Raw genomic sequence first — 8,192 nt, 5'->3', positions numbered from 1 at the left:
TATTTTGGGTTTTTGATAGTTTAATTTAAATAAAATTTATATTTGAGGATATAATTACAGTTATGCAATGCCTAAAGTGAGATTAAGAATTTGATTGAGGGATTTATATATAATTTTCATGATTTTAATATATATATGATATAATAAATTATACATATGCGTGGGCATCAAGCAGTGCTCAAGTGATGAAAGAATTATAATTGAACTTGAACTTGAGTTGCATAGATATATAATATATAATATATTTACCAAACCGTGGCTGTCAAGGATAATTATATATCCATGTGATGACCACTTTAGTTATTATATATTATACATGTCTATGTTCATGCGTAATGGTGGTTAAGGCAAATGAATATATTAAAGAATTGAGATTAAATCAAAGAGCATGTGCTTATGAGTGGCAACTTTAATATATATATATATATATTGTGCAAGTGAATGCGTGGAGGCCAAGCTTTGTGTGTGATGCTCAAGTGAGGTGGTAGGCAAGCATACCATTAAAATAATGCATATGGTGCTTGGTCACCAAGGGGAGAAAGCCTATAAATAGGCTTGGACGTAATGGGCAGAAGGCGGGGAAGTAAGAGAGGAAGGAGGAAGGAGAAGAGAAAAAATAAAAGGAGGAGAAGGAGAGAAAAGAAGAGGAAGAGAAAGAAAATGAAGGAAAAAAGTGAGAAAAAAATAGTAAAAGATTTTTGAAAAATTTTAGAAATTTATTTGAAGTTTGAGGATTGTGTTGGGGCTTGAAATTTAGCATTTAAAAGCTTGACACAAGACTCGAGATTGAGCTCTAATTTTGAGACATTCTAAGTTACATTTAAGGTGAGTGTTCACCCCCAAAACATGATTTATTGTGGGTGTTTCTACCCTAAAAACTTGGTATTTATGCTACCTAAATGTGTTATGATTTCATGCAAAATGATTTTGTTGCATGCGAACGGTTTAACCGATGACGGTTGGTTTCATGTGAGAGGTTCGTCCCAAAACGTTTTATACATGTGCATTGAATTTTGTGCGATAAATTATGTACATGAAATGTTGTTTATATGATGCAATAAGTTGTGTTATGTGACATTGTCATGCGTTTTGTGTTGTTCATATGGGATGTCAGCCGAGAATGTTGTCTGGATAGTGTAATCATAATTCCCTAAGGATGTTTGCCGGAATAATGTATAAGGGTCTCTTGTGCTAGTGTGCATGCCGAGATAATCGCCTAGGTTTCTATGACGGGCAGTATGGCCAGGGAAGTTGCACTAGGACAACTGGTGGTCCATATGGGATATGAGTTGGGATTGGGTAATGATTCCTGAATGTTTTTGAGTGGGAGCATAATTCCTGACATAATTGTGGGGAGGCGAGTTCTTGCATTGATGTGACCCCTCCTAGGACGGGAGTGGTAATGATTGTTCCCAAGGTGTTGGGGAGATGCGTTGACCATGCCCCTCTTAAGTTAGGACCGTGTTGTGTCAATGTGTCGATGTGGTGATGTTGCCTTTAGAGAGATTGTTCTTTTCCCATGGTTGGGTTAAGTACTGTGTGGGATTCTCTTGGGCTAGGGTTTGTCAGTTGTGTCGGTTTGTTCATGTCTTACATATATTCATGAAAATGTGTTTTGAACTCTCACTTAAATGATTCATCATCTAATATGGACTATGTCCCTGAAATATTCAAACGTTTCAGGTGAAGGCAGAGGTGTGAAAGGAAAAAGGATTACCGAGGAGTGACGACAATCGGTTGATGGTTTAGTATGTTGTTTTCAATTATGTTTTACCTTTTGACGACCTCATGTTAAACGTTGGTTCGGCTTTATGTTATGAATAAAGTGGTTTCGGTTATGTTCTATTGAGGTTTCGATATAACTTTCGCATTTGAGGTGATTTACCTGTTTTAATTTATTAATGTTTCTAAGTTGATATACTGAGAATGTGTATTGAGATTGTCGGGGAACGGGTTATGTGTTGAGTTTCTATTGAAAAAAAATATATATCCCTGTTGTCTCACGTTATTTAATGCCCTAGGAGAGCAGGGTGTTACAACTGCCCCCAAATGAGAGAAGATCTGGGATCAAATTGTAAGGTCACATGAACAAGACGTCATGTGCTCAAGGGGGGAGAATTTAATACCTCGAGAGCCTAATGTCAGGTCTAAGAAGTGACTTTAGAGAAGTTAATATATATATCGAGGATAGTAAGAAATAAAACAATACCAGTTGGATATTTTTTGGATTGAATGTGGATAAAAAAATGCCCGAGTTAAGCGTGCTTAAGTTATGGTAGCTCAAGGATAGGTGAACCCTAGAAAGTTCACATAGGCCCATCAAAGTAAGTTGATCCGGTCCTTCCTATTGCTCGATGCGGAATGTTATATCTGTAAAATCTCAGATAAATTTATCTATAGGGAGGAGAAATAAATTTACTTATAAAATTTCAGATAAGAAGTCACGTGATTTTTTTTCAGTGGGTTGTTAGATAAATTTAACAAATATAATGAAAAATACATTTTTTTAGAATATCTTTTATATTTTATTTTTTTAATTCATATATTGATTAACAAACACTACCTAATAATAATATATATATATATATGTTGAAACGAAATCACTTTGTGGATATTGACCAACTACATTTTTCTGAAGTGGCGATTATTTCACTTTAAGGATATTGAAATTGAATCAATTTTTATAAGGATATATATTGTTGTGGACTACATACTGGTCAGTTTGGATAGTGTAAAATGTATTGTTTAAACTAAAATTGTATTAATAATTTTCTTTTTTTTTTTCAAATTATAATCAAATCACGGTTTGCTATTTAAGCAGTTTTAATTAGCAAGAACACGGTATTTTTTATTTTTTGTTGAGAAAAAAGTAAAAAAAATTGATTACATTTTAATTATTTCAAAAGATTTATTCTTAATCATTTAATCAGAAAATTATAAATTTGTTATTTTATGATAATCAATTAAAATTCATAGTTTTCTGACTAAATAAAAAATTTAAACTATAAAAAACATAATTTTTAAAAGCACTGTTTAGCAATTTACCGAAACTCAAACCCCAAATAAAACCACTTTAAGCAATTTATAAAATTGACAAAGTATAATCAGACATTCATTATGAGCATAATTTTAGAAGTTGATGTTCAGACACATGCAAAATTGTTCCAGGACACTTGAAGAAAATTCAAGGGTTTGATGAGTTGTAGAAAATATTTTTTGTTTTTTAATTTTAATTTTTATTAAATAATTAAATCTTCTGCTAGAAAATATAAAACTCAATTTTTTTTAATTTTTAAATTTATACTATGAATTAGAAATACCCTTTTTGATGTTTTTGATTTTTTTTAAAATAAATAACATAACTTCTTAAAATATAAATGGTTAAAATATCTTTAATTATAAAATTAAAATTTAAAACTAAAACTGAAGAGCCATGTTTCTTTAGCCAAAAGTCTTATATGGTGAGCCATTGTATCAAGCTTAAGGTATTACCTTTTACACCCTCTGTAATTAGCATCTGAATTAATCTACTGTGCTTGATAGATATACTGAGGACTTACTCAAGGGTGTTAAAAAGATCAAATTGCCCTCACCTAAATTGTAAATTTATAAAATCTAGCACTGCCCAATGCTCTCTCCTCTCTTTCTTCTCATGACTGTCGATGCAACCGCCGTTGTCTTCGTCTTATCTCGTCGACCGCCGCTGTAATATCCCACATTTTAAAAAGAGCTCAAGAGTAATTTTAACTTGGGCTATAGGTGAAATTATCAAAAGACTAAGGGCTTAAGTATAATTTCATACAGTTATAAATACTGAATCGACTACAGGGAATGTCCCAAAGTATAAATTTTTAAGAAAAATGCTATGGTCTCTATGAACATTCCAAGATAAGATGGACTTTGGTTTTTTGTAAGGATCGCTCTGAAATAGTTTCGAGACGAAACAAGGGTCCGATAAGGGCGCAGGGATGAAATCGTCCTTATCGAGTAAGCCATAAATTATTAATTTTAAATTTTTTGTATCGTAATGTAAATTAATTTGATGTTTATGAGTGTAATTACAATTAGAAAATTTTACAGATGAAATAGAGACAAAATTAATAATTAAATGTGCAATTTTTCTATTATTGATGTAATATATAATGTTTTATATATATATATATATATATATATATGGCTTTGCGCATGAGACATGAGGGGCTGATTTGCATCATTTGAGGGACAAATTTTCACCATTTAAAGGCATTGGAACGAGGAATTGCAGAAGGATTAAGAGAATTGTCATTTGCGCGTGGCTTCATGGAGTGATGGCCAAGACTCTTGGGGGCCAAGTTTTGAACAGTGGCATCTTTCTCCCATTTACAGAGCTTGGCCGAGAGAATGAGGGCAAGGAGAGAGCTTGGGGCTATAAATTGGATGGGATTCGAGAAGAAGAAGTAAAAAGAGAGAGCAGTCGAAAGCTTAAAAGGAGAAATGATGAGTGAGAGAAAGAGAGATAGATGAGTGGGCGGCCATGGCCGCAACAACTGCGAGCAGTGAAGCTACTGTTGCAACAATTGGGCGATATGGCGATGGCGCAAAAGGGCGGAGCATGGTGGTCAGTGGGCCGAGCAAAGACGGTCAGATGCGACTAGAGGCCCAGGCGAGCGGTGGTCATGCACAGCGAGGCTGGCCGCAGTGGCTGCAGCTATGCGTGGTGGAGCTGGGGCGACAAGGCAACGGCGGTACTGGCCATGATGGCGGCTGGCGGCATGCGCAGGTGTTGCGCGTAGGAACAGAAGCAGAGGAAGGAAGTGGAAGAAGAAAAAGAAAAGAAGAAAAAGAAAAAAAATAGAAAAAGAAAAAAAAAGAAAAAGAAAAGAAAAGAAAATGGAGCAAAATAAAGAAAAATAGGGAAAATATTTCGAGAAATCTCTGAAAATTCTAGAAACTAATTTGGGGTTTGAAGAGCATGCGCAGAGCGAGAAAAATTATTTGGGCATGCGTTGGAGGTTGAGAACAATAATCGAGGCGGTACACAAAAATCGTGATGGTGCATGAGAATCGAACTGGTGCAAAAGAATCGAGGTAGTGCACGGGAATTGAGAATTTGCACGCATTTTGAGGTTAGGGCACACATACTGAGGAAACCTAAAAGACTAGATCAAAGTGAGTAAAATTTCTTATAAAATTTCAAAAATTCAGGAATGTTATTTTATGAATTGTTATAGTGAAATATTTGAGAAATATTTAGTTTGGATTTATTGAGAAAAAAGAGGAAGAAATAGAGAGAAAAATAAAAAAATACAAGAAATTATAGAAAAATAGGTTTTAATACTTATTTAAATAAATATGATGATTAGGGTGATTTGAGGGTTAAGTTGAAGTGATTTGTGCGAATTTTGAGGTTAGCACTCAAATCAAGACTATGCACGTATTTCAAGGCAAGATGCAAATATCGAGGTAACTCGATAAGCTTGAGAAAGTAAATGGTTTGACCCTAAAACCCGATTTTATGTAAATAATTTTATTATGTTGTCTTGTCTTGACGTGAATATGTCATGTAGATTGCATTTACATGTATTAATGATGAAATGTGCATATGTGCACGATGATATTATTGATTATGCATTCGCATAAGAGTTTGAGAGTACGGGCCTGGACTGCTGCTCTTCCAATGGTGTACCCATACACCTCAGACTGGAAAAGAAGCTGTAAAAATGGAGAGTAGCAATAAGGTACGGTTGGCTCAAACCGAAATGAAATGAAAAATGACATTTTGTATCCATGCACGAAATATGTTTTTTTTCCCTTACATCATCTAACCTAGGTTTTGCCTCTAGAATATTCAAACGTTTCAAATAGAGATTGTAGCAGAAACGAGGATGAATGAGGCATGTAATGGCACTTAGCAAAGTGCATGATGAATTGAATGTATGTTATGTAGCTTATGTATTTAAGTTTTGCTACTTTGAATTTTTAACGTTTTGAGCAATGATGATGTATAACCTTATTTATGGTTAATGTTAAAATTAAGGTTCAATTTTAACTTCCGCATTTGATATATATGATGATTCTTTTTCGAGATAGATATATAAAAATTTTGGGATGGATATGAATAAATGATATGGTTTAGCATTAGTATTGATTTAAAAAGAAATCCTAAAATTATCCCAATTTATAACATATCCGAGAAAATGAGGTGTTATAGTTGCTACATCCTCCCTCTACCGAGGATGCAGTGGCAATCAACGAGGCGGCAAGGTAAAGGCAACTACAATTAGCGATTGCATTGGGAGCTATGGGAATGGAGAGAGCAGTTAGCAGTGATAGATTTTACAAATTGCAAATTTGCAATTTGGGTGATATCATTTTGATCTTTTGACACCTTTAAGTAAGTCCATTAGTGCATCTGGCAAAGCAGCACTGCTTTTAGCATCTATTCAGCAAGCCTTTATTATGTACTTTTACTATTAATTAGAACATTAATTATATTTGTTAGATATTTTGACTTTGAGTATAAAACTTATACCAAAAAGAAAAGCTGACCAACGTAAGAGACTTAATTAGATGAATTAAACTTACTTTCTTTAACCAATTTAATGTAGTAGCATCATTAGATAGAAATCATTGAATCATTAACTTCCCTTATATGATACAAATTTAGTGAGTGATCATATTTTTGTTAGATATTTTGAAAAGAAAAAGGAAAAAGTCTATATATAAAGATAGAGTCGGTATTGATATTTTACTTTTGGTAATAAAATAGTTTTGATAATAACTATATGAAAATCAATCTCTAAATCTTTATGAGTAAATATTTATGAATAAGTTTGTGAAAAACAATCTTTAAATCTCCTTGAAACAAAATTAAATCTCCTTAAAGTAAAGTTATGAAAATTTATATAGGAGAAATATTAAAGTGTGGTTGAGTGTGGTTTGTTTCAAAATATATTTTTGATAATCTCAACTTGCTTTCAAAAGCATCAAAATGAGGATTTGTTAAGTTTTCAATCTTTTCAAATAGATAGTCGACTATGTGGTTCATTCTGTTGACTATGCCTAAAAATAGTCGACTATGTTATAAGGATAGTCGAATATGTATAAGCATAGTCGACTATACTGGTTTGATCTGTCGACTATTTAAGGCTTCTGTGGACTATTTTTGGATCTGTCAACTATCATGTAAAGATAGTCGACTATGGTTTTTCATCTGTCGACTATTTTTGTTCATAAAATTCAAAATCCTTTTCATATTTTTACATTTGTCGACTATGTCTTTGTGTCTATCGATTATGGGAAATTTGTGTTAGAAGATAGCCGACTATACTTTTTTGTCTGTCGACTATGTCTTGTTTTACTTGTAAAAATAGTCAACTATGCATTTTCTTCTATTGACTATATCTTTTGCAGAAAGTTTCCAACGGTTAGTTTTTTCAAACTCCAACGGTCACAAACGACTACATTTCTCTTCAATCTTTTGGGAAGCCTATATATACAACTCAAGCAAGATCAAGAGACGACTAATGGATGGGAACGAGTTGATCTAAAGAGTTCAAATCATTTTTACTCGAGCTTATAATATTTGCACTTTCACTGTTGTATTTTCTCTCCAAGGTTTCGCTATTCTATCATTGTAAATTTATTATTAAATCTTGTTTTCATTGTGAGAGAACTTGTAACTAAGAGTGTTAACTCTTAACTTCTCTCTTTCATTTGTATTGTTGTTATTTTCCTAACTTGTGTAGCTAAATGGCCTATTTGAGTGGGAGGTTGTAATTCCTAGTCTTGGACTAGAGGACCTTCTTGGGTTGAGTAGGGGGTTGATAGTGGATGGTTTGAAAAATCCTTAGTGAGGAGCTAAGGTAGCGGATTAGGCTTGAGTTAAGGCGAACCACTATAAATCTTTGTGTTCTCTCTTACTTATGTTTTTTAATTTGTTTATCATTGCTATCATTTCATTATCCTCACTTGCATTAAACTGTTTTTTCCATCAAAAGGATTTTAAAGTTTTAAATCAAGTTTTTAATTATACCAATTCACCCCTTCTTGGTGTGTGCTATAGCACCTCCCGTTCTAACAGGTATTTCTCACTAATAATAAGTTAATAATTTATATAACATTTATATGCTAACTAGTGTTACTAATTAGTAATTATGGATGACTTTTCATATTTAAAGATGACAATGAGTTGTCTATTTATTTATTTGTAT

The sequence above is a fragment of the Diospyros lotus genome, chromosome 10 (genome assembly GCF_014633365.1).
Source record: "Diospyros lotus cultivar Yz01 chromosome 10, ASM1463336v1, whole genome shotgun sequence".
In the NCBI taxonomy this organism is placed as follows: Eukaryota; Viridiplantae; Streptophyta; class Magnoliopsida; order Ericales; family Ebenaceae; genus Diospyros; species Diospyros lotus.
This window is presented reverse-complemented; position numbering follows the sequence as displayed.